At 40.9% G+C, this 18716-nt stretch overlaps 1 protein-coding gene across 1 annotated transcript in view; it reads right to left on the bottom strand.

The window, feature by feature from the left end:
* Tbc1d9 (TBC1 domain family member 9) overlaps positions 1–18716 on the bottom strand; it is a 114962-nt gene that overhangs the window by 48236 nt on the left and 48010 nt on the right. The gene's annotated exons all lie outside the window — the stretch shown is intronic.

Genomic DNA, 18716 nt, shown 5'->3' with positions numbered 1-18716 from the left:
CATGCCAGAGGCATATTAAGAACCAAGCTTACTTCACCAACATCCACACAGGTAGAGGAGACTGCTTGCCCATCCCGGAGTTCCGACTTCGACCCCCCAGAGAAAAGATACACAAGACAACAAACACGAGGACCCCCAAGAGCAGGTACTGTATTCCAGATTATGTGAACGAGTCATTCCAGAAACCGAGATGGTTCAGTTGACAACGCCACATACACCACAAAGGCGTATGAGCTGGGAATTTAGCTCTTTTATTCCCCCTTCCAGAATGTGCAGTTTACAGGGCAACATAGATCTTGTCAAGATGTGAGCTTTCTGTGCTAAGCTACAGCAGGGGTGGGCAATGGTGCACCCATGGAGATATTATAATGTGAAAAAAATGAGCCTTGTTCCATTATGAATGAGAGATGAGAGCAGAGCCTCGCTAGAGGACAGTAGCCACCCTCCCCAGTGCAGCTGCCTTGAAGCACAGAGATGAGCTCATCCTTACAGCTTCCAACCAAGTCACTACATTTCTGCCAGTTGCTAAGAAACACATGTCACCTCACTTGGAAACCTCCAAATTAAACCATCCTAGCCTTGTAATATATGTAATGTAACTACCCTGCAGGGTATAACAGAGTGACCGTCAGGATGAAGTCAGGCAATGCTAGAATAAGCTCCCTTTATCATGATCCTACGGGTAAGAGGGTATAGAGATAAACCACCCTCAGTTCCACATCTCGATTGCAAGTGCTTCCTGTCTCCACACGGAGGAAAGGAGCGAGCTTCTGGTGCCACTGGTTTTTTGGATGCTGCCTAAGATCCCCAAGTCATCTTTTAACTGAGATCTCAAGAATGTCCATTTTCTACATTCTTGGTCACTAGAAAGTCAGGATATTGCAAGCTGACTCCCAACAAAGGAAGAAGGGTGAGAAACATGGGTGTTACCTGCAATTATACTCAGATCTCTGGTCTCTGAACTAAAGTATTTAAAACTGACAGGCATGCTCCAGGGACCTCTGGACCACTCTTGGAGGGAAGACAGAAAGAAAAGGGAAACCCAAGTTCACGTTCTCTCACCTTCGGACTAGACACTGAAATGGCTGATAATGAATATTTATGTGAGACTGGTTTGGATGCTCAGTGAACATGTGCATGGCCCTCGGTTCAATCCCAAGGATGTCGATAAAAAGGTAAAACTGCAAAAAGAATGTTCTTGCAAATGCTAATAAATCGGTTCTCATCAGAGCAGTCGTGTAAGCCCCTGAAGAGATCTTCTGTATAATAGACACTTTCCATGGCTCTGGGCCAAGGGCAAGCATGTGTAAGAGCAACATGATGCCAGTACCACACAAGGCTATGGCAATGCCTGCAACTCAAGTTAGCCTGGCCCCTCCATCTGGCTAGCATGAGTGAGCTGGCTACCTTTAGACAGTTTTTAATATCCATCTCAAAGAAATGAACACACGAACATGGCTCCTCCTCCCCCTCAGACTAGTCCTGTGGACACCACAAGGGAGAATGTCTATAGACACAGTTTAGAAAGTAGGAAATTGCAGTGATATATTATTTGTGTTTTTAATAAATTAAGCTGGTCTGAAGGTCATTGCAAATCATACATACATAGTCAGTCATACAGGCCAGGCAGTGGTTGCACATACCTTTAATCCCAGCAGCCATACTAGTTAGTTAAAAGCTGGGCAGGGGGGTGCACACCTTTAATTCCAATACTAAAGAGGAATATAAAATAGGAAGAGACAGGCCTCACTCTCAGTCTCATTCTGAGGATTCATGAAAGCAGAATTGACATTTTGGTTTGAGGCAGAGGTAAGAGGGAGTGGCTGACCGCTTTGTTTTTCTGATCTTCAGTTTGAACCCTAATACCTGTCTCTGGGTTTTTAATTACTCATGTTACATTTGGTGCCCAACATTTGGGGTATGAATTCACGAAAAAGCCACCGGCACAGGCTGACAGGCTGGAGCTACACTGGGGCTCCAGCTCCACCTGGCTAGGCTTTCTTTTCTTTTTTTCCCCAAGCCTCTGAGTGAGTTTGGGATTTTCCTGTTGTAGCCTCTCTGAAACAGTCTCCAGCTGCCACCCAAACTCCAGAAGTATCTGGGCTCCAAACACCACAAGACTCAACGGCCCTAGACTGGCTGGTTCTGCCTTCAGGTAGCCCCTCACCATACGTGCTTTTCTGAAACCCTGTGCGTTTTCAGCTCTCTCTCTCTCTCTCTCTCTCTCTCTCGTGTGTGTGTGTCTGTCTCTCTCTTTCTCCCCCCACCATGGGTTATCCCTGAGCTCCCTTCTCTATCTGCTGCCAAACTAAGCAGCTGCCTTGAAACCCAGTCAGGCTTCCACTGTTCTATGCAGCAGCATTCAGCCCCACATCTTTGTCAACATCACCAGTAGATCTGGTAAGACAATTAGGAATTCTTAAAGGGAGGAATTAGTTAAAATAAAGAGGTTTTTTCACATTAACAATGTAGGGATTTGGGTCTCTGAGAAAATGATAAATAGTTTGAAAATGGAACAATTAAATGAGAAGATATATAATTTAGAAGGGATTTATGTAATGCCAATTGTAAACACTATCAGCTTTATTATTTTTATCTTATCCATAAAAAGTTGATAAATCTGAGTGCTAAAATGCAGGCCTTAGAAAAACCTAATAAAATAGATCACAGAGATATTCAAATCAAGACAGAAGAATTTAATGGAGAGCCGATTTCGGCATTGCATTATAAGAACAGAGAGGAACAGCCTAAGCTTTTCAGACAACCAACCTTAATATGTCCAGTAACCTTACAGGAATTGGCAAATGGCAGAGGCTCTTTTACAGCTAACTGTACTCCTGTGCCAATGTTAGATTTAAGGAGATTCAAAAAAGGAATAGTCTCATATGGCATGCATTCACCTTTTGTGAAACAAATATTAAACTCATGGTCAGTTTGTAATAGAATTATCCCTAAAGAATGGTTAGAATTGGTTAAAGGTGTTTTAGAGCCAGGTCCAAAATTACAATAGAGTATGTGGTTCAGAGAAGAGGCAAAGATTATTGAACAATGGAGTAAAGCTAGAAGTAGGGAAATCTCCCAAGATCAAATTCTTGGAGGAGAATATGCTACTATAAAAAGACAAGCTGTATATGATGACCATATCCTGGATTTATGCTGCACAGCAGCTTTGAATGCTTGGGATAGAACTGGAGAAAAGGAAAGAAAATTGAGTCATTTACTAAAGTTATACAGGGCCCAAAGGATGCCTTTATGGATTTCTTATAAAGATTGACTTCAGCAGTAAATAGAATGATACCAAATGCAGAAACTAGACAAATAATAATTGAATCTCTAGCTTTTGAAAATGTTATTTCTCAATGAAAAAGGATAATTAGGCCACTAAAAACAAGGTCAGCACCTTTGGAGGAATGGATTTGAGACACAATATTGAATCTTATGACCATGATGATACATGGATAGTAGAGATTTCCAGAGGTTAAAGAAAAAGAAAAAATATCAACTCTAATAATTGTGGCAAACAAGGTCACTAAAGTGATTGTAGACAGGGCATTCCAAGAAACAATGTTTTTTCTAAAAATAATCCATTCAGAAACACCCCTCGCTTCCGGATTATGCAGAAGGTATGGCAAAGGCAGGCATTGGACTAATGAATGTAGGTTAACGAGGAATATTCAAGGTAATCCTTTGCCATTGGAAAATTCCATGAGGGGCCTCTCATAGGCCCCTATGCCAAATTCAGTTCAGTCATTTCCTGCCATCATAGAGGAAACTCCCAGATCAATTAAAAAACCTAATGCCTATAGTAAGAAACCATACTGCTCTGGATAATAGAACACCTATAGAAATGAAAACAAAAAAAATTCAGGAGAAATCATAAAGCAAGTATTTTTGAAAACTAAAAGTGAACAAAGACCAAAATTAAAAAATATGAATAAATGGCAGTGTCGTTGAAGGTCTGGTAGACACAGGTGTGGACGTAACAATAATTTCATCAGAAACTTGGCATCCAAATTGGCCTCTTCAGGATGTAAATTTTCTGTTTTGAGGGATTGGAACTTTATTTTGGGTAAAGCAGAGCACGATATGGATCAATGTATAGGGCCAGAAGGACAGAGAGGACTATTAAAACCATATGTGGCTAACATAACAATAAATTTTTAGGGACTTAATTTGTTACAGCAATGGAATACTTAGATTAACATTTCCCCAATTTTACAAACAAACCATAAATCAACATATGTTTCTGGGAAAAATATTACAAGATATTATAAAGGACAGTCACCGACCATTCATGTTGTACAAGAATAGGGCACAACAGCTGTGGATATTTTAAAGTCACCAATAGCCCTACCTTTAAAATGGCTGACAGACAACCCTGTATGGGTTTCACAATGATCTTTAGCAATAGAGAAACCTGCAGGCTTTAGAATAGCTGGTACAGGAGCAACTAGATGCTCACCATGTTGAAGAATCAACTAATCTTTGGAATTCTCCTGTATTTGTTGTTAAAAGGAAATCTGGACATGGAGAATGTTAACAGAGCTGTTAATAAGATGATTCAGCCAATAGACTCTCTACAGTCTGGCATTCCTTTGAATTCTTTATTACCTAAAGTATGGCCTCTTAAAATTACTGATTTAAAAGATTGTTTCTTCACTATACCTTTACAAGAAAAAGGCAGAGAAAACTTGCCTTCACAGTACCTATTTATAATAATTCTCCACCTGCTAAACAATATCAATAGAAGAGTCTCCCACAGGGAATGTTAAATAGCTCCACCCTGTGTCAATATTTTGTAAGTCAAGCCATTGGAAATGATACAAAAGCAATTTCTTGAAGCTAGAGTTTACCATTACATGGATGACATTTTGTTATCTGATTCAAATGTAGATACTTTAGAAAGAATGTTTGAAGAAGCAAAGAAAATTTTTGCCTTGCTGGGCAATTACAAATTGCTCCTGAAAGAAAAAAAAAAACACAAAGAGGAGATTCTATTAATTATTTTGGGTTATAAAATAGGTTCACAAAATTTAGACACCAAAAGGTGCAAATTAGGAGAGATAGATTATAGACACTTAATGACTTCCAAATTAGGAGAGATAGATTACAGACACTTAATGACTTCCAAAGATTGTTAGGAGACATTTCCCATCTATGACACACTATTGGGATAGGTTCTGAGCACCTGATTAATTTAAACAAAACCTTAGATAGTGACAGACTTAAACAGTCCCAGGAAATTATTAGCTGAAACTGAAAGAGAATAGGCTTTGGTAGAAGAGAAATTATGGAAAGCACATGTGGATTGTGTGGTCTGCATTCTGGTCATATTACCCTCCAAACATTCCCCTACAGGAATTTTAATGCAGAGGGAAGATATTATCTTAGAAAGAATCTTCTTTTTACTACATAAAACAAGTAAAAAATTAAAAACTTATATGGAAAAGGTCTCTGAGTTAATTCTAAGAGGAAATTGAGACTTCATCAATTAGTAGGAATAGACCCAGCAGAAACTATAGTACCTTTACTACAGTACCTTTTAATAATGATGAAACTGACAAATTATGGGAAAAAGTGAATCCTGGTAAAGAGCTTGTAGTAATTTTTTTGAGAGACTAAAAACAACTATAGCAAAAGCAAGAGAATTCAACTTATAAAGAGAACTAACTTGATCCTTCCTCTCATTGTACAGGACACATCAATTAAGTGGAGCCCCTACATTCTATATTGATGCAAATAAATAAGGAAAGGCAGGTTACAAATCAGAAAATCTAAGTGGATCAAAGCCCTTATGATTCTGACCAAAAGTCAGAACTATATGTTATTCTCATGGTACTAAAGGATTTTAAAGAATCTCTCAATATAGTTACTGATTCACAATATGCAGAAAGTTGTTTTGCATACTGAAATAGGTGAATTTATACAAGATGATACAGAATTGACTTTATTATTTATTCAGGTACAAGATATAATCAGGAATAGGCATCATCCCATATACATAATACACATTCGATCCCATACAGATATGCCAGGTCCTCTAGCACAAGGTAGTACAGAAATGTGATGGAGGAGTGTCTATGTGTTACTTTCATTGATTAATAAAGAAACTGCCTTGGCCCTTTAAGAGGACAGAAAATTAGGTAGGCAGAGTAGACAGAACAGAATTGTGGGAGAAAGGAAGCAGAGTTGGGCAGACGCTTCAGGCAGTTGCCATAGTGAGTCGCCATGCTTCTCCTCTCCAAGATAGACACAGGTTAAGATCTCTCCTGGTAAGCAACCACCTCGTGGTGCTACCGGGATTACTAAATATGGGTTAATTAACTAACAAGAGGCTGAAACTAGTGGGCCAGGCAGTGTTTAAAAGAATACAGTTTCCGTGTAATTATTTTGGGTAAAGACAGCCAGGTGGTGGGACGCTGCCCGCCGTTCCATCTACAGAAATCCATCAAGTATTGATTGAAAATGTACTGAATGCCTCAGAATTCCATAAAAAACATCATGACAAAACAAAGGTTTAAAAAACCCTTTTTCATCATGTGAAATGTCAAGGAAATTATAAGAAAATGTCCTACTTGTTCTTTATAAAATCAAATACAACTACCTACAGGAAGTAACCCAAAGTGTACTCCAAGGAATGAAATCTGACAGATGGATGTGTTCAATTTTGTAGAATTTGGAAAACTAAAATATGTACACCACACTATTGATATATATTCAGGTTTTCAATGGGCAACTGCTTTGGGTTCAGAAAAGGCTGATTCAGTAATCACACATTTGCTACAAGTTATGACCATCATGTATATACCTGCACAAATAAAGACAGACAATGGTCCAGCATATGTCTCTTGTAATATGAAACTTTTTTGATTTTTATAATATAAAACATATTACAGGTATACCACACAATCCTACAGGGCAGGCAGTTATAAAAAGATCAAAATGAACCATAAAGGATATGTTAAACAAACAGAAAGGGATGATAAAGATCCCAGAAATAGATTGCATAATGCTTTATTAACTTGGTATTTTCTAAACGCTAACGAGAAAGAAACAACAGCTGTGGAGAGACATTGGATAGTAGAAAAACTACAGAATGAAATCATCTGATATACTTTAAAGATTTACTGACTGCTGGGTGATGGTGGCACACGTCTTTAATCCAACACTCAGGAGGCAGAGGCAGATGGATCTCTGTAAGTTCGAGGCCAGCCTGGTCTACAGAGGAAGTTCCAGGATAGGCTCTTAAGCTACAGAGAAACGCTGTCTCGAAAAACCAAAAATAAAAAAAGACGCATTTCCTCAGAATGGAAACCAGGACATGTTATGTTTCTACAGGAGAAGAAAAGCTATGGATACCATCAAAACTGATAAAAAATTCTGTTTGAAAAAAAGACACACCTTAATTAGAAGAGATGATAGTCCATTAAGAACCATGGCCATTTAATCTAAACTAATCTATAAAACTATCAAATGCTTCTAATTTGATCACATATAACTTGCCAAAAGAGAATCTCTTCAAAATTAGGGTTGGGGAAGGCTTTTGATTTTGTCTTTTCAGGAGAATAAAAGAACCCAGCTAAAGAATCTGAAGAACACTGGACAAATGAGACATCTGTACAACAACAACAACAATAAAAAAAAAAACCCAAATCATCCAGGAAAAAAAGTCTCAAGAAAAAGAGTAAATTGGCCTATTGGTATATAACATTTCCAACAGGATAAAATTTTATAAATCTTCCCAAATGTTTGTTTCTGCTATTCTCTACAGACATATAATGCAAATGGTCTTTTTGTAGTACCAGTCTAATTAAAGATTAAAGCTGGCTTTAGTTGGAGTGTGGCTCTGTCCTCCTCTAAACCCAAGCATGCTTACTAAAGTGAAATCCAAAAATCTCTGTCTCATGTCAGAAAAGCCACCTGATATGGAACAGAACAAAAACAAATATTTAAGGATTATTTTATTGCTACTAATCTCATATTTCTTTGGTTTTATATTGGTTTTATATTGGCTCTTTAATAGCTTTTTAAAAGGTATAATATATATATATATATATATATATATATATATATATATACATACATACATACATATGTTTGAAGGACATTGCTTCAAAAACCATGCTTCATAGAAAAGTCTGTCAGACAATCTAGGCCTGTAGGCTGAAGATGGATGCCCCAACATTGCAGAGGAACTTTGGGTGACTGTCCAGGAAGTCAACTGTTTCTGCCATTTCTCATAATTTTTGGAAGTCGCTTGCTTGTACTTACTGCTTAATTAGTTAATTAATCATAATCAGTTAATATTATTTGCTTCTCGGGTCTCTGAGGGAGTTGAAGACTAGATAGTCATTTCTCAAATGCAAATGGACTGGACATTGTTGATGTATTTATTGCCTGTATATATTGTATAGTTATTGTATATAGTTTTCTTGTATTAATTATAGCCTTCCTTTTTATTTTAGACAAAAAGGGAAAATATAGTGGTATATTATTTCTGTTTTTCATAAATAAAGCTTGCCTGAAGGTCAGTGCAAAGCAGCCACACTAGTCAACCCTATAGGCCAGGCAGTGGTTGCACACACCTTTAATCCCAGCGGTAACACTAGTTAGCCATCGAGGCTGGATGGTGGTGCACACCTTTAATCTCAGCACTAGAGAGGAATATAAAATGGGAGGAGACAGCTCTCACACTCAGTCTCATTCTGAAGATTCATGGAGGCAGGATTACCATTTTAGTTTGAGGTAGCCATAAGAGCAAGTGGCTGGCTGCTTTTCTTTTCTTTCTTTTTTTTTTTTTTTTTTTGGGTTTTCGAGACAGGGTTTCTCTGTGGCTTTAGAGCCTGTCCTGGAACTAGCTCTTGTAGACCAGGCTGGTCTCGAACTCACAGAGATCCGCCTGCCTCTGCCTCCCAAGTGCTGGGATTAAAGGCGTGCGCCACCATCGCCCAGCTGCTTTGCTTTTCTGATTTTCAGGTTGAACCCCAATATTTATCTCTGAGTTTCTATTGCTTGTGCTACAGGGAATTCTTTCAAATGCAAAATGCAATGATTATTTGGAATAATTATGAAATTGATCCATTTGAGGAGTATGACAGAATTTTTAACGTTTCAGAGTAAAAAATTTAAATAATAATTTGAAATTTAAAAAAATCAAAACAAAACTCTGGACCTCCCTGTACTCTGGTTATTTCTTCAAACTGTCTGAATTTTTCACCTAAAACTCAAACCCTTCTTTGTTGAGGTCACTGACCCTATGGGCTGTGAGATGCTGCTGCTCTAAAGGGCACCTTGCAGAGTGAGCGCCAACCCAGTGCCCATCATCCTGCAGTTCCATCTGTGCTTGTTGGCATGAGCAGATTCACTGAACCTTCGAAAAGAGGCTCATGGAGAGATGCACAGGGTTGCCGAGCCTCTGCCCATCCACTCCGCACGACCCCAGCCTGCTTTCGCCTTTGATGTACATCGCCTTACTGCATCATGAATGTGCCAGAAGCTGGGTGTGGCTTGGCAACAGAGGTCTGCTTCTTGAATGGCATCTTAGCACACTATGCCCTGTGTGTGTATGTGTGTGCGTGCAGCTGAGAAGGCAGCCTTGGGCATCATTCCTCTGATGCCATCTGCATTATTTTTGAGATAGGGTCTCTTGTTGGCCTGGAAGAAACTTTCTTAGTTTCTCTTCCTGTTGCTGTGATAAAGAACTCTGGTAAACACAACTAAAGGAGACAGTGTTTATTGTGGCCCACAGTTCAGGGGCACAGTGAAGCGTGGCAGAGATGCCAAGGCCACAAGAACGTCAAGCACCTGGTTCCATCCCATCAACACTCTGAAACACAGGGAGAGGAACGCAGGGCCATGGCTCACTTCCCTTTCTCTTTTTACACAGTTAAGAATTTCAGCAAGGGAATGGTGCCACCCATATGAGTGGGTCCTCCCACCTCACTTAGCATAATCAAAAGAGTCCCACATGAGCTTCCCTAGAGGCCCGTCTCCTAGGTGATTCTAACACCCATCAAGTTGTTGAGCTGACAGTAACCACTACATGTCATGGGGCTCAACAGTGAGGCTAGGCTGGGGCTCTCGCGACTGTCTTCCTGACACAGCGCTACAGGAACATGCTACTACACCTAATTTTTTCACACGGACACTGGGGATTGAATTCATGTCATGAGACTTGCACAGTAAGAATTTTATTGACCAGACTATCTCCTCAGCCCAACATTTAGATTCCCTGTTTCCCTTACATAAATCCAGCCAATTGGCTCGACTCAACCTCAGTATTCCTTGGTTGTCATGGGTTGAGAAAAACCTATCACGTTTAAGATTCATGGCAGAACAGATGTGTGTTAGCTTTGCACAGCTTTGGACGACTTTCAGTATTTTCTTTATCTACAGAGCCATGCCTGTGCATCTCCACCACACCCACTCCCACTATAGGAATAGTGTGTGCACACATTAACTTGACAAGCATCTACCCACGCCCCCATGATGTCTCACCCTGATGAAAACCAGATGTTCAGCATGGTGGCACGTGCCTATAATCCCAACACTTAGGAGGCTCAGGCCGGAGGATTATTGTGAGTTTGAGGCTAGTCGGGACTACACGGTAAGACTGTCTCAAAAAGCTTTGTGGGTGTGCATGTGAGGTGGCTTAGCGGGTGAAGGCATTCTTGGCGAGCCTGCTGACCTGAATTCGATCCCTAGAATCCACAAGGTGAGAGAGCCCACTCCCACAAGCTGTCCTCTGACCTTCACACAAGCTCACGTAACTCTCATGTCCTACACTAAAGCGACCTGACAGGCAGCTGTGTCACTGTGACTGACAGGATTTGGCCAATTCCTGGAGCTGTTTGGGGAAAACGTGTTTGAATTCAGAAGCAAAAGAAAGGGCTGGGCTGGGCCGTTGAGTTTCTGGAAAGGTCCTGTGTACTGAAACAGCAATAAAAACAAGCTGATCCATCTGGGCTAAGCTGGAAAAACAAAGGAAGCCAAAGGCAGGGCAGAGAGCTCTGCTGGGAAAAGGCCAAGCCCCTGCTTGATGTCCTTCAGGTTATTACTGTCTGAAGAATGAGAAGCCTGTCATTTAGAGGGTTTACAGACTGGCATCTGTAGGTTTCACACACGCGCCTGGGCAAATTTTCAATGCTATGTGTGATGATGACAGCAAACACTGAACCACTGTGGTCTGAAAATTCATCCGGTCTAAACAGCACCTGCGAGTCCATGGGGTGTGCTTGAAGTCAGAAGACAGAAATGTCAAGACAGATCCAGAGAGTGACCAGAGGTGGAAGGCCCAGGGATTGGTGGTTAGCACTTGTGTGGCATTGACAAATAATCCGTGTTGGCCTTTGGTCCCGAGACTGCAGCGTGGCCCTGAAATTTTCTCCCTCTTTGGGGGGAGGGGAAAGGACTGGGAGAGAATGTTTGTCTGCAAATTAAAACAAGCAAACAAACTGCACCACGAAGTCTACTAAATCTTCTAAAGGTTAAAAACAGCAGTGTGCTGTTTTCAGACGTGGAGCAGGCTGAATGAGTCTGATGTGATTGAGTCTCCAAATACACGGTGTTCAGAATTAATCAAATAAAAGAGCAAAGACACCTGCGGTGGTTTGAATAACCCCCATGGACTCATGTTTGAATGCTTCACCCATAGGGAATGGCTCTACTAAGAGGTGTGACCTTGTTAAAGGAAGTGTGTCACTGTGGAAGCAGGTTTTAGGGTCTTCCTTATGCTGAAGGTAGGGCTGGTGTCACAGTCTCCTGCTGCCACTGCCTTCGGATCAAGGAGAACCCTCAGCTCCTTCTCCAGTACCATGTCTGCCTGCATGCTGCCATGTTTGCCCCCATGATAAATGGACTAAACCTCTGAAACTGTAAGCTAGCCTCATTTAAATGTTTCTTTTATAAGAGTTGCTGTGGTCTGTAGTAGCTTTCTTTTGGGCCACCAGCCAGCTCCCAAATCATAACATGGAGACTTATTATTAGTTGTGACTGCTTAGCCTTATCCTATGCTTCTCCTACTTGCTCTTTGATGTGGGATTCCCCTCTGTCTGCTGTGAATGCCATTGGTTGATAAAGAAGCTGCTTTGGGCCTATTGTAGCACAGAATAGGGCAAGGCAAGAATTCCAAGCAGACAGAGGAGCGAGAGAGTAGGTGAAGACAGAAGCCATGTAGCTGCTGCAAGAAACAAACGCCAGATGCAGAATGGAACCTTACTGGTAGGCCACAACCACGTGGTGATACACAGATTAATAGAAATGGGTTAATTTAAGATGTAAGAGCTAGCCAATAAGAATCATAACTTAATAGGCCAAGCAGTGTTATAATACAGTTTGTGTGATTATTTCGAGTCTGGGCAGCCAGGAAACAAATGAACAGTCTCCGCCAACAGCTTTTTAACTAATTCTTTTTAACTAATTTTATCCTGTTTCTCTCTATCTACATCTTACCTCAGGGCCTTTTACCTTTATGTCCCACTCCATGTCTGTCTGTCTGTCTGTCTGTCTGTCTGTCTGTCTGTTTGTCTGTCTGTCGGCTGCCTGCCTGGCTGGCCCTGGGTATCTACCTCTCTCTCTCTCTCTCTCTCTCTCTCTCTCTCTCTCTCTCTCTCTCTCTCTCTCTCTCTCTCTCTCCCTCCCTCCTCTCACTTATTCTTTTACTGCCAGACCCACCTATCCCTCTACAGCCTCACTATTGACCATTAAGCTTTTTTGTTTGTTTGTTTGTCTTATTTCTCGAGACAGGGTTTCTCTGTAGCTTTGGAGGTGTCCTGGAACTCACTCTGTAGACCAGGCTGGCCTCGATCTCTAGAGATCAGCCTGCTTCTGCCTCCTGAGTGCTGGGATTAAAGGCATGCACCACCACTGCCCGGCAATCATTAAGCTTTTTATTAGATCAATCAGGTGCCTTAGGCAGGCAAGGTGAAACAGCAGCACATCTGTACATAACTGAAATAATATCCCACAACAACAACTTGCATTGTCATCTGGTCTTCACATTCATGCCTACACATGTATACACATCCTCTCACATGCGCACCTGCACACACATGAAAAGTCATACACATATGCACATGCACACATATGAGAATAGTCTTTGAAATACACAGACTGAGACAATGATTCTAAAAATGTCTATCAACTCCCACATTGCCTATCTCACATGGAAGGAAAATTAAGCTGACTTTTTTTTTTTTGCCTACTGTAGCAATAGTGGGAGCAGACCAATCAGCAATGTTTAACTATTCTCTGGGTCTTACAGCTACTGACTAAAAGAACGCCTAATCATGAGGCCAGCATGGTGCCAGAACAGAGCACAGGGGTGTGAGAATGAGCGCTGAGCTCCACATAACCAGCTATAACTGGGAATGCGAACACTACCCCTCCTTACCCTCCTAAAATGTGATGGTTGACAAGGTGATGGATGATGAGCCTATCAGTTCTGAAGACAATGGCTAAAAAGGCCCTGATGAGATTCTAGGTGAGCAAAGAAATGTTGGATTGAATCAATGAGCAGCCAACCAAGGCTCTGTCCGGAGCTGTGTGACAGGCGAGGTATCCATCAAACAATGCAGCTGACCTGTTACAGGTCATATGATTGCCATGTTAGCGGGAAGCCACGCTTGTCCACAGGTCCAGAAAATTCCTCTTGCCTAGTTTTTGGTGTCTCAAATCTAAGGCAAATCATACACTCAGGATTTATAAGTCAGAGTTCTGCTGTTCTACAGATTGTGGTCCATGTCAAGACATGAAGGGCAGACAGAGATGGTCAATGCTCTCTTAATTCAGTTCACTCTCATGGATAACGTAGAACACTGTGTAGGACAAAGCTTTGGTGGCTTATGACTTTCCAAGGAAGTGAACCCAATTTTCTCTTGAAGTTTCTTTTACAAAACTTTGTGAAAACCCCATAAATTTAAAAGCCTTTTACATATTTTCCTACCAATTACCAGCTCTTCAGTTTAACACTAAAATCACAAGCAGAAAGGTCAGCATATCGAATAAAGAAATGCTTGTGGGGTCAGGGCTTCCGTTTTGAAAGTTAGGAAGTCGGGTTTCAAACACAAGTTAGAACAAATTGAAAATCGTTAAGAAAGAGTAATTAGTGGGTGGATGGGACTTTGTAATGGCTGTCACTTCCTTGGAGTCTTCTGTAAGGAATTTCTGGGCTGACTCTATGGGTAATCAATATACATAAAAGATGAAGGTATCCTGGGTTCACTACAATGAGGTCATGCAGTGGTGACAGGCACTGCTTAATAGAAAAATGAAGGTTCATCTTTTGGGGGAAATAAATTATGCCACTAGCAATTATAGCCTGTCGTTTCTTCACCTTGGTTCAGCAGTTAATTAACAAACAACACAGCTTTGTGGATCTAAGTTCCACCCCACGTGCATGTTCACGGAAGAGCGACTTTGTGGGATTGCCACGCCCCAGAAGTCAAATGACGAGCACTCGTGTCGGTCAATGAGCAAGAACGGGACTTCTGAAAACAGGAAAGTCAGAGGACCAGGTGCTCTCACATCGCTGAAACCTGACCAGGGTCTGATGTAAAGAGATCCTGTTAGGGACTGCAGACCCTAAGACCTTGAATTTTCTGGAGTAAACAACTTGTTTTTTCCTGTGCTTGCAGCTGCTCTGGGCATGAGACCCTCATGAGTTCCTGATGGCAGAGGGGTGGTTTCTGGTGGGCTTGCAATTGAAACATCCTGAGAGCTAGGGCATGACCATTAGTCAAGGAGACCCTATATAAGCTGCCCTGGAACACAGTAAGATGGGCATTCTTGTTTCAAGGATGACCTGTGTATGTATCTCTCTCTCTCTCTCTCTCTCTCTCTCTCTCTCTCTCTCTCTCTCTCTCTCTCTCTCTCTCTCTCTCTGTGTGTGTGTGTGTGTATGTGTGTTTCAATCTCCAGCCCCTCGCCCGACTCGTGAACCTTTCCATGATGTACAGGAGGTACGTACGGTACAAGATCCAAGAGCCCTGACGACTCCGGACCCTACAGAATCCCTGATGCATCCAAGACCCAAGAAATGAACCACTGCAGGCAAGTGAGGAGGCCGGGTGTCACATTTTCACAAAGTCAAAGGTTAAAAATGGCTCTCTGACATCTTTACTGTCTTTTGTGGATTTTAGTTTTGTGTGTGTGTGTGTGTGTGTGTGTGTGTGTGTACACATGCATGTACATGAGCATATTTATGTATATGGAAGTGCACATGCATGTACAATTAGGTGTGCATGCCTGTGAAAGTCAAGGGACCACCTCAAGTGTTGTTGTTCAGGGACTGCCCACCAGGGTCCCTCACTGACCTTGAGCAGCCAAGAAGGAAGTGAACCTCAGGGCCCTGCCTGCCTCCCGTCCCAAGTACGGACATTCCAAGTGTGCAAATCACACCGGCTTTTTTATGTGGATTCTGGGGGTCAATTTCAGGTCCTAATAAGCCTTTTACCTACTGAGGAATCTCCTCAGGCCTGCCTTCTGTTTGTAAGTGTACCCTGCAGGCTTCAGTGTCAGTTTTAACATCATTCTAGACTGCTTTCCAGCTTTCCCAACCAGCTACCAGCACAACCCACAAGACACTTCCCCTAGCTTCCTGTTGGAGGATTGGTATGTTTCCAGGGACCAGCCTCAGCAGAGAAGTGGGTCTCGAATCAGGATGTCTGGAAGGTGAAGTGAGTACACAAACACAGGATTCTGATGCAAGCTGAAGCTATCAGCTGCAGGACAGCTGCTTCCTCTTCTTCTTCCTCTTCTTCCTCTTCTCCTTCTTCTCCTTCCTCCTCCTCCTTCTCCTTCTTCTTCTTTTCTCTTCCTCCTTCTTTCTTCTCTTTCTTCTTCTTCTCCTCCTTCTCCTCCTCCTCCTCCTCCTCCTCCCCCTTCTCCTCCTCCTTCTGCCCTGAGCTTCAAACCTCAGTCTGTTTTTTGTAAAATTTACACAAGGAAAATGATTCTGTTTTCTTGCCACAGGTTAATCATTTCCTGGGCAAAACAGTTCACAAGAAGTATAAAGATTCTTTGAAATCAGAACATCATCATTATGACATTTTCCCAGTTCCCAAGCCCCAAGCCAGCAACTATATTCTTAATTCTTAGCTGAGTTAATCATTAAACAACTTCTGAGGCTTTCACCTAAGAGGCTAACTACTTGCAGTTTACAGAAGCATAGTTCATTGGGTTTTACTCCATTGCTGTACCTTTCCCATTGTTGTTCTTCACAATTCCAATTTTGATTTACAAGGCCATAAGCAGTCAGCCCTAAAAGCCCTTAGTTCTTCAGAAAACATCATAGCCAAGTTAATTTCTGTTTCAGTATAATTCTTTTGCCAAGTTTTATAATCAGGTAAAAAACAATTTTTGCATTTTCCCAAATTTCCCCAATTCTTTCATCAGTCAGGTTTTTTCCTATAACCTGCTTTACAGTGTCAATGCCTGCCCACTCTGTCAGATCAGGAAGACTCATATTATCATACAGCACGTCCATACTTTCAGAAGCCACTGGTGTGGAAGAAGAAAAAGAACAGGAAGAACAAGTACAATATAGCAATATTGCTATAACCAGAATCATCTGTAACATTGCCAAATGCGTATGCAGATGCCATAGAAGCAGTCCTCAGGGCATGTAGGTGTTTTCTCCTTGGCTCTCAAGTAACACGCTCATTTAGCGGCCACTGGATTGCCTGGAGGGAATTGTTTCCTGCATCTCAGGAACTGCAAGTGGAAGGGGCTATGTTTTGCCATCACCGGCAGTATGTGCTGGTATTAGCCCTGGGTTCAATCCCCAGTAGCCAATAGATAAGAAATAAATAATCCAATAGAAGGGGAAATCCCCCAATGCATCATTAATGCATCCTTCAAAACTGTTAAGGACTACTTAGAGCAATAAAACAACAAAAGGAGATCAAAAACTTTCACTATTTGCTGATACTATGATAGTGTAATAAGTGATACCAAATATTCTACCAGGGAACTCCTACATCTGAGAAACACCTTCAGTAATGTGGCAGGATACAAGATCAACGCAAAAAAAAAAAATCCTCCTTTATACAAACAATAAAAGAGATGAGAAAGAAATCAGAGAAACATCACCCTTTACAATAGCCATAAACAACATAAAATATCTTGGGATACCACTAACCAAAGAAGTGAAAGATCTGTATGAAAAGAACTTTAAGTCTTTGAAGAAAGAGACTGAAGAAGATATCAGAAAATGGAAAGATCTCCTATGCTCTTGGATAGATAGGATCAACATAATAAAATGGCAATTTTAGCAAAAGCAATCTACAAATTCAATGCAATCCCCACCAAAATCCCAATATAATTCTTCACAGACCTCAAAAGAGCAATACTCAATTTCATATGGAAAAACAAAATACCCAGCATTGCCAAAACAATCCTGTACAATAAAGGAACTTCTGGAGACAACACCATCCCTGACATCAAGTTCTATTATAGAGCTACAGTAATGAAAACAGCTTGGTATTGGCATAAAAACAAACAAGTGAACCAATGGGATTGAATCAAAGACTCTGATACTAATCCAAATACCCATGAACACCTGATTTTTGATAAAGAAGCTAAACTTATACAGTAGAAAAAAGAAAGCATCTTTAACAAATGGTGCTGGAACAAACTGGATGTCAACATGTAGAAGAATGAAAATAGATCCATATCTATCCCCATGCACAAAATTTAAGTCCAAATGGACCAAAGAAAGACATCAACATAAATTCAGCCACACTGAACCTCACAGAAGAGAGAGTGGTAAGTAACCTTTAAGGCATGGGCATACGAGAACACTTCCAACACCAGTAGCACAGACACTGAGAGCAACAATAAATAAAAGGGGCCTTCTGAAACTGAGAAGCTTTTGTAAGGCAAAGGACACAGACAATAAGATGAAATGGTAGCCAACTGAATGGGAAAAGATCTTCACCAAGCCTACTTCAGACAGAGGACTGATCTATAAAATATATAAAGAACTCAAGAAACTAGATATCAAAATACCAAATAATCCAATTAAAATGGAGTACAGATCTAAATAGAATTCTCAAGAGAAGAATCTCAAATGGCTGAAAGACACTTAAGGAAATGTTCAAAGTCCTTAGCCACGAGAGAAATGCAAATCAAATTACTCTGAGATACATTCTTACACCTGTCAGAATGGCTAATATCAAAAAATACCAATGATAGCTAATGATAGGGAGTGCAAACTTGTATAGCCATTTTGGAAATCAGTATGATTGTTTTTCAGAAAATTCGGAATCAATCTACCTCAAGACCCAGCAATACCACTCTTGGACATATACCCAAAGGATGCCTAATCATACACATGGACATGTGCTTGACTATGTTCATAGCAGCAATTTTTGTAATAGCCAGAACCTGAAAACAACCTAGATGCCTTTAACCAAAGAATAGATAAAGAAAATGTGGTACATTTACACAACAGAGTACTCAGCGGTTAAACAAAACAAAACAAAGCAAAAAAAAATGGTATCTTGAAATAAGCATACAAATGGATAGAACTATAAAAAACCCATCCTGAGTGAGGTAACCTAGAACCAGAAAGACAAACACAGTCTGTACTCACTCACAAGTGAATATTAGACATAAAGCAAAGGATAACCAGGCTATAATTCATGACCACAGAGAAGCTAGGTAACAAGGAGAACCCTAAGAGAGACATACATGGATCCCTCTAAAAAGGGGAAATA

This window comes from Arvicola amphibius, chromosome 15 (genome assembly GCF_903992535.2).
Source record: "Arvicola amphibius chromosome 15, mArvAmp1.2, whole genome shotgun sequence".
NCBI classification, from domain to species: domain Eukaryota; kingdom Metazoa; phylum Chordata; class Mammalia; order Rodentia; family Cricetidae; genus Arvicola; species Arvicola amphibius.
The sequence above is the reverse complement of the archived record's forward strand: the minus strand, read 5'-3'. Positions and strand labels throughout refer to the sequence as shown.